The sequence below is a fragment of the Sceloporus occidentalis genome, unplaced genomic scaffold, assembly GCF_023333645.1.
Source record: "Sceloporus occidentalis isolate IW3139 unplaced genomic scaffold, rSceOcc1.0.p SCAF_28, whole genome shotgun sequence".
In the NCBI taxonomy this organism is placed as follows: domain Eukaryota; kingdom Metazoa; phylum Chordata; class Lepidosauria; order Squamata; family Phrynosomatidae; genus Sceloporus; species Sceloporus occidentalis.
In genome coordinates this window covers 4,415,381-4,424,936 of record NW_028317008.1, presented here as the reverse complement: position 1 = coordinate 4,424,936, position 9,556 = coordinate 4,415,381, and positions in this window count along the sequence as shown.

The window sequence follows — 9,556 nt, the reverse complement described above, 5'->3', positions numbered from 1 at the left end:
TGTTCAGCATAATAAGTGATTCGATACGTTATTAATGATGGCTTCCTTTCCTACGTATCTTTTTTTCCTTCTGTTTGTGATAACAGTACATTCAGCCCACTTTATCCAGATTTTCTTTCGGGTCATTGTTGGCTTCTCAGGGTTTTGATGGATGACTTTAAAAGCTGCTTGAGTTATCCTCTCAGAGCAATATTATTTATACCAGTCTTTCTTTACTAATCAAATAGGAACACTTTAAGAGTAGAAACTGGATCATGTGTGTATGTGTTTATATATATCCACAGGATTGTAACTGTAAAGAACATTTGTACATTCTGTAAATTGCTAATTAACCCCCACCCCCTCCATGGCACTAAGGAGAGCTTTTAGATTGTAGCCCTTTTTGCTTTCTGTTCTGCATTTCCTTCCTTGGATAAATTAGCCCAGTTCAGCAGGGGACTATATTTATTTTTTCACTGTAAAATAATTGTGTGCAAATCATCAGTTTTTGGAGTTTTTTTGTTTTTTTTTTAACAGGGAAAGAGACAAAAAGATTGCTGAGTTTAGAGCGGAAAAGCAAAATTACACACCTGGCATGTGGAATATTAACAGTGTCATGCTTGGGGGTCTCGGAATAGATCCTGACTTACCAGGTAATCAGTTATCTTAGTTCTAGACAATATATTTATTCTCTCAAGGCTTCTGTAGGCTACAGTGCTTCCTAACTAGATGGGTGGCAAAGTAATCCAAAACATACGTGTGCCTATTATGATAAAATCCAAAAAATATAATATAGCTTGAACTTTGAGAGATATCAAATGTTTGGATACGATTAGGAATGGTACTTTCTTTTTCTGCCATGTCTGTACAAAAAAGAAGACAGAAACTGTCTGTATTTGTCATGGCTTTAAATCCTGTTTCTGGGTCTTCTACTTCTGGCCACCTGTGGCATCAGCTTATGTGCCACACTTTGACGTGTCTGTGGTGTCTATCCGGCCACGTTGCCTTGCTAGTCCATTCCTGAAGTCCTTGAATGTGCGTGAATGCGTCTGGCGTTACGTGCTGTGTCTGGTCAAAGCAAGTGTCTTACTACTGGAGCAGCGAGTGTCACCAACACGCAGTATCAACAAACAATGTTAGTCTGACGAAGAAAGCAGCCTTGAACTTTCAAAGAACAACTTGGTTTCTCACAATAAATGATGTGTCTAGATGAAAAATAATGTTGGTTTCTTTAAAAGTGGAGGAACACTTTATTTTTGGTTGATTCCACTTTAAGATATCATATTGAAACAGGCGTTTGGACAAGGTTATATAATGTTTAAGTTAAACATTTGTGGGGGGAAAACAGTGTTTGCTCCGTCCCGCTGCTCATAGTGTTTTAATGAGTGACTGGGTCTAAATCACTGGTAATAAGGTCAATGAGATGAAATTTATAACATAGTTATTATTGGGGGTTTTTTCCAAGAAAAAATATTTATCATTTCAGCTGCAAAAGATAGTTATAATTCAGTTAAATATATGATGGATCAAGATACTTTCTGTCTTGTCAATATGTATATATTTATGAATTTAACTGATTTCATTACTACTCATTTACATTCCAATTATAACCATGCCACAAACAAAAAACAGTCAATAATAGTTCATGTAGTTCATGTATTCATAAACGGTTCATACAGTTCTGTACTTGTTAATATATTATTGATTGATTTGCCTGTGGGTTCTATATAACGCTTTTGGTATGTACTACTACGTGGCTAACCCAGCTACTCCACCTTTTTCAGATACTGAACATGATATCAAAGAGACATTGGAATTTCAGGTACTTCAAAACTTTGCTAGATATGTAAACTGACATACGGCAAAAGGAAGCAAAATTTGTCTCGCTCTGTTGTAAATGGTAGTTATAAAAAAGGCATCTTACCTTTATGGCTGCAAATGGAATATATATATATATATATATATATATATATAATCATCATCTTATTTTAAATGTAAGCAAAGTTATATAACACAGTCGTGACACACTTGCATATACGTGCGGACACAGTCTACCATTTTGATGGCTAAACTAAAATCAGTAGGCTTTGTTCAATTTCACTTGGCAGTTTAAACGCCCTAAAGCAGGGCAGTTCTTTCCTATGTTAGACATAGTTCACCTACGGCACAAGAAACCCTTTCATCAGCCTGTTTAGGTCCCAGGTATTGACACTATATCAACTGGTAGTTTACAGATGAAGCTTTTCAAACTGACATTTTAGAAAGCAGTTTTAATTTTAGTTTTAAGTTTATCTCCCCAGATATTCTGCCATTTTCAGAATGGCTTTAAGAGTAAGAAGCAAATCAAGAACTAAGAATACACCTGTCTGCTATTAAAATGTGATTGTTCCTGTTACCCCTGCATAATATAAGAAATCTAATATTGTAAAGTCTACATAAAAGCATGTATTAGACCTTTAACATTTAGATTTAAATTTTTCCTGCATATCTATGTTGTGTGGTTTTTTTCTATATAGAAGACAACAAGCGTGAGTCAGGAGCTGCTGCAGAAAAGAATAAATGCTGTGTGGAATACACTTCATGTTCCAGAAGGAATGAGACTGGACATGGCAATTAAATACAGTTCCACTGAGTACCAAGATCTTCTGTCTGAGGTATAACTGAAGCAGATAAGACATCTGTGCTGTGGGGATGAGTATATGGTAAAAGATAAGCAGGGGCGTAACTTGAAACCACAGGGCCCTAGTGCGAAAATTGCTGGGCCCCCGACTTCAACAGCTGGTCTGTGCCATCATTGCCCCTAACTTGTCTGTGCCTTATTTGCCCCTTGCCCCCTTCCCATATACACTCTGGCAGACACACAAATTACACACACTTACTCATACTTACTAACACACACGTACACATTCATTCTAACGCTCACACACAATTACACATCCGTACTCACACACACAATTACACATCCATGCTCACACATACATTCATGCTCACACACACTTACAGATCCATGCTCACACACACAGAATATCATGTATTGAATTAAGCGCTGCGTAAATTGTTGGTGGTATATAAATAAAAGATAAAAATAATATCCATGCTCACACACAAAATTACACATCCATGCTCACACACATACATTCATGCTCACACACATACATTCATGCTCACACACACTTACAGATCCATGCTCACACACAGAATATCATGTATTGTATTAAGTGCAGCGTAAATTGTTGGCGCTATATAAATAAAAGATAATAATATCCATGCTCACACACAAAATTACACATCCATGCTCACACACATACATTCATGCTCACACACTTACAGATCTATGCTCACACACACACAGAATTACATGTATTGTATTAAGTGCTGCGTAAATTGTTGGCACTATATAAATAAAATATAATAATAATATCCATGCTCACACACACACGATTACACATCCATGGCCACGCACAATTACACATCCATATTCGCATATATAAATATGTATATACAAACATATATACTTACCCCCTGCCCCCGCTTACCTCACCACTCCTGCAGCTTGCTGTCTGACTGCTCGCTCACTCCCCGCGCCATTTCAAAATAGTTCCGTTGTGTGCCGGTGCGCTCCAGGTCAGAAGGGCCCTTTCTAAGCAATTTTGAACTGGTATGAGGAGACAGGAACAAGGTGTCGCAGGGGTCGCACCCCTGTAGTTACGCCACTGTCAGTAAGCCTGTCCTGCCAGCTGCTGCATCTAGAGTATTATGTACAGTTCTGAATACTCCATCCGTAGAAGGATATTAAAGAGAGTTCAGAGAATGGCTTCTGAAATGGTTTGCAGATTTACAATTATCAAGAAATATTACAGTATCTGAATATGTAGCTTGGAGTAGGCAAAAGAGATGTGATAGAAACATACAAATACTTAAAGGGATTTAACAAAGCACAGGAGGGAAATTTGTTTGAAGGGGGCTAAATGTTAGAAGAAAATAACTAAAGGCTCAGATTTGTCGTAAGAAGTTACCAGGTATGACGATCATGATCCACCCCCACACTCAAAAAATATTTATAAACAAAATTGAACGCTATGCACTTTAAATGGAGTAGAATTAGCCTCCCTTTTGCTTTTTGGAACTCTTCTGGACTGCACTCGTCTGGAACGTATATTAAATAAGTTCCACATTTTATTTTAAGCTAGAAACCCCCATAATAGTTTTGTGCTTTGTCTGTTATTTTATTATCGTGCATTTATAAAAAGAAATATCTTTGAGTTGCAAAATGAATTAAAACTGCTCTGTGTTATTGTTATTTTAGGCAATTGAAATGTGGGAACAAGCAGTAAAACATATCCAAAAGAGAGAACAAATTTTAGCAAAACTTGAGCTGTTTGAGAGAACAGCTTCTGATCCAAACAGATTCTTTCAAAGAGGTAAGCCTGCTAGAAGTAGAATGATCTGACAACCAGACTGTTGTCAGTCGAGGGATTTATTCAGTGAGCTGTGCTGTGAGTCTCTCGACCACAGCATGTTAATTAAATTACATGGATAATGCTAGGTTCCAATAAAATTGCTAAACATATGGCATTATGAACAGAGCATTCAGTGGCACATTTATGAGAGTTGCTGCTCTAGGACTGACCAGTGGCCACCTCCCAAAACTACCAAGGAGGACCTCCTTCTCCACTGATGTCTTCTTGGGCAGATAATCATATCGAAGCATTAGATAATGTGGAACCTATGCTACAGCACAGACTTATAAAGTACAACAGGGCTTGTTGCAAAGAAGCTCTCTGATCCTTGCCATCCCCAAGTTCTGCCACCCTAGGCCAAGCAGCCTATTACAGAATATGTCACTGACAGCACCTAGATATGTGTATTATTTGTTCAGCTGTGCCCTTAGGTACCATTACCATTTTCTATTGAATTGGATGAAATCATTCCACCAACATTTACTCTACTTCAAACAGAGGGCTGTTTGTCCATTGTAAACATGATTTTAGGGCATATTTTGAAGTTTTGATGCCTAGGGCTAAGCTGTGAGTGGTGACATTTATCAGAGAGTGGTGACGTTGAAATTACTGAGCACCAAGGCATATTCTGGGGATTGCCAAATATTAGTATGTGGGCACTTAAATCTATATCGACACTATAAGCAATGTAATTGAGAAAAAAATAAACCATATTCCTTATCAAAGGGAAGCTCTACATTTTGGGGGTTATCTCAGATCCCCATTATCCACAAGTTTGTCCCCACATTGGTTATTGCCAAACTGAAAATTAGACCAGGAGGAAGGTTGGTCTTGTCTTACACTAGACCAAGTAACAACATTTTGCTTTTTGGAGTACTTTTCTTGAACTTTGATATGTTCTAGGTCATGATGGGACATCAATTGCAAGAATAAATGAGTCTACAATAAGAAGAAAGTTTCACACACAGTTAACAAAGATTGAGCAGGAAATACCAAAAGTGTTACAAGTTATAAAGAAGAAATTTAATGACACTGTCACATTTAAAGTAAGTCCACATTAGCTATTTCTGTACTTTTACCTGAACATCAAAAGCTCAATAACCGATACCTTTTCATAATTTTTTTTTAAGGGCCGACCATATGCTGAAAAAATGCAACGAGACAAAGTAGAAATGCTTTACTGGCTGCAACAGGATCGTCGTAAAAATTTAATGGAAAGACATTTTAAAAAAGAAAATGCCATGTTAAAACTGGAACCATTGAGTTAAGAAGAATAAAGGGGATCTATTGTACAAAAATATTTGTAATTGTACCCTTAAATTCTCAGGAAAGTTATATAGCATTATAGAAACCAGCTGGATATTTGGTATTTCCTACCAAATACTGGACTTCAAAGAACGTGAGATGGTGAACGAGACCTTGTTTCTCCTAATCGTGATACTCTTCCTGAATGTACCAGATGTCTCAACATACTGGGCCAAACTGGATAAATGCAAATGTCATTTTATGATTAAGATGTAAAATCACATAGGCTTTCAAGGCTTATTCTTCCAAAAATGTATGACTGTACATCTTTTACCCCTATTGGCTCAATGAAAGCTATCAACTTCAACTAATGACTCCTTTTTCTCTTGAGATAACATGGTTATATACATTTCCCTTATTAGGATTAAACCTGTACATATAAAATTATATTTTTGATTAAAATAGAAATCAATAAAATGTATCGATTCTATCATATCTCAGTTAACTTATTTAAGTTATTATTGCTGCTTTATAATGAGTGTACCCAAATGTATCAAATTGCACAGGGAATGGACTACTAATTATCATTAAATATTGTATTTATTATTAGTAATATGAGCAACATTGCGCAGTGTTTTACAGGCTCTTTCTAATATAAATGACTGGGGCCAGATGAAGCCCATGCATGCTACCCTGCCCCTTTCCTCTTATATACATTCCCAATTCTACAAACAACTACGACATACAATTCTACTAATTCTAGTGTTTAACATGAAAATTAGCCCAAACTGCTCCTTTAAGTGATTCCTGAGCATAGCAGATATAAGGACTAACCAGGAGAGGGCTGGCAGCCTAAGGCCTGTGGGGCGAGTCTAGTCAAGTGGCCCATTGCGCCACCAAATCATCCCACCATCCATGCCCATGCTTTCCTGATTTTCTAACGCATGTTGATGTAATATGATGGGATTGAGGGTACAATACAAAGAAAAAAAATATCATAAACAGGATGCCTGAAGTCAAAATTTAGTGCCCCTAATCCTTTTTAAAAACATATGGAGATTGAAATAGAGTAAATAACACAAAACCTTTACTTTTCCAGGAAACAGATGACCAAATACACACCAGGACAGGTTCTGCCACACTGACACCCAAACACACACCAGGACAGGCTCTACCACACCGACACCCGAACACACACACACCAGGACAGGCTAAGCTACAGCGTTTTATCTGGGCTGGTCAGCAATATGTAAAAGCTATACGTGTCCTGGAAAACATGACTTAAGTGGTCACCCTAATGCCCCCTCACCCTTGTGTATTGCAGTTTTGTTTAGATTTAGTGGGCCGGGGGGGGGGGGGGGTTGCAATGGGACTAACAGTTGCTACATCTGCCTCTGCTCCAAAGTCCTGCAACCATTCCCTGTGCCCTTTAAAAACTATCAGTTAACCTACACCATATGGACGAAAGTATTGGGACACCTGACCATTATACCAACAGGGACTTTTATAAAATTGCATTCTAAATACATAGACATTAATGTGTAGGTGGTGCCCCCTTTGCAGCTGTAACAGCTTCCACTATTCTGGGAAGGCTTTCCACAAGTGTTTTGTAGGAATTTTTGCTCATTCATCCAGTAGAGCATTTGTGAGGTCAGGCACCGATTAATCTCCATTCCAGTTCATCCCAAAAGTGTGTGATGAGGTTGAGCTCAGGGCTCTGTGTTGATCAGTCCATCCTGATAGTGAAGCACACTTGCATAAACTAATTGGCTTCTTGCTGTACTCAATGTATATTACACTTATATATATGTGGAACAAGCAACCGACAAGATGCTCTAGAAATTATACTATTTCGTTATCTCATAATTCTACGTCCCATAAGAAAACAGCAAAGCCTTGTGTTTATCCACCGGCTAAGGTCAGCTGAGGTGAGTGAGTGTCTGGATTGGGACATATCTACATGAGACCTCAACAAAGTGGTAAACAAAACCTGAGACGCTTGTTGAAAGGGATACAATTTATTGACGGACTTATATAGCTCCACCATAGTCTGCAGCACTGTACAGTTAGGCGGCTCTGCTCATAAAGATTATTTATTCATTTTTGTTTAAAGTAGACACACAAACACATACAGGGTGGGATACTAATCGGATAACGGCATTCTATGTATTCACACTGTGTATATATATGTGTATATGTGTATGTATATGTATATATTATGCACACTATATGACAAAAAGGCTGGGATATCATTACAGTCCCATGCTAAGCATGATGTATGTTTGCGTGTTGGGGAGGGGGGAATCATGCCTCAGTTGTTTGTATACGGTGCTGCTGGAACCCAGCCAGGACTTATGACCTCATGGTGGATGTGCAAGTAACTGTACTTCTCTTCCTCCTTCCCTCACACTTCCCGGGCCCTGCCCCTACCGCCACACGGGTTTGAGAAAGGTGAGTAGACCTATGTCAGGATTAACCTTTTTATGATCACCAGTAAGGATCACTGACGTGACAAAACATTAACCCCTTCACAGCAGAAAGGAAGAGACCGAGTTGGCTGTCAGCGCCCAGGAAGTCGCTACCCTCTTATATACTTTACATCTGCCGTTACCAAGTCATTGTAACGATGTGCCAGACAGGATCACAGCTTCCTGCTTGGCCTTAACTTAATGTCACCTGTATTGGTTGAAGGGACGGGTTAACCCGTTCAGATCCGAAGCGCTAGCTAGGCACTGAACAGCGCCTTACCAGACGTTTCCGGCTCTCTGGCGCTGCGAGAGTTACAGGAAAGACGGCGTCACTGCGCGCAGGGCGTGTCGGGACTTGTAGTCTGTGATGGCGTAGCCTTGCTGGGTATTTGTATGAGGAGGTGTGCAGGTAAGGAGGGCTGGTTTGGGTGAGGCTTCACACACTGAGTGTAATGGGGTGTTTTGGGAGAGGATACAGCTGTCAGAATGTCTTTCATGTTGACATAGTTATCAGTTTTATGAGTAGCAGAGTAGGGCAGTAGGTTGCACCTCAGCCCCTTTGGTACTGAGTGGGGTCTGCATAAAGCATTACAATATGTCTGTATCAAAAAGTATGGCTTTCCGTGTTTTAGGTTTGTCAGCTGGCTTTCACTAAATATTGGAAATAGGCAATAAAAATGACTAAAGCATGAGACATAATGAACATGGCCTGGCTAAAGAGCCCACGTATCTATGTCAAAGCAAGCTTCCTTTCTTTTTACACTAAATGAACAGCGCCTTATCTACGTTTAAATCAATGATAATATAAAATATGCAAAGCATATACTTTTAGTTACCCCTTTAGGCTCCAGCAATGGCATGAGCGTTGATGTGTATATGAGAGGCAACAAGCAAGCCCACCTGGTTCCATTAGCGTCAAAGCTCTACAGTACCACCCGTACTCTTGTAGAGTTAGTTTTGGCAATAAGTGATCCTTCTTTAAAAAGAAAAAAATCTTCAACTTTAGTTACCAATTTTAGGGATAACTTCGCTTAAAGCTTATAGATCAACAGTTAACTGTTTGTCTCTGGTGGTGATTTGGAATGATTTACTGTCAGTGATGTTTCCCAGGAATCATTTGATCTTAGGAATGGAGTCATGTGTAACTTCAGCACCTCTTCAAGATTCCAAAATGTCCATCGCTTCTGTGTCTTCCATCAATGCCAAACATGTGATCCCCGGTATTCCCAATACTGCTTTCAGAAGAAAGGCTCATTAGGTCACATCAAAGCAAAACTACAAAAAATACATGTCCGTCGAGAAGAATTTCATTGTCTTCTATGTTAACTGGTCAGGGGTTTGTTTACTGGGAGTTGTAAGAGTAGTAACAGAGTAGAATTGTTGTTTTCCCGCCAGGTTGTCTTA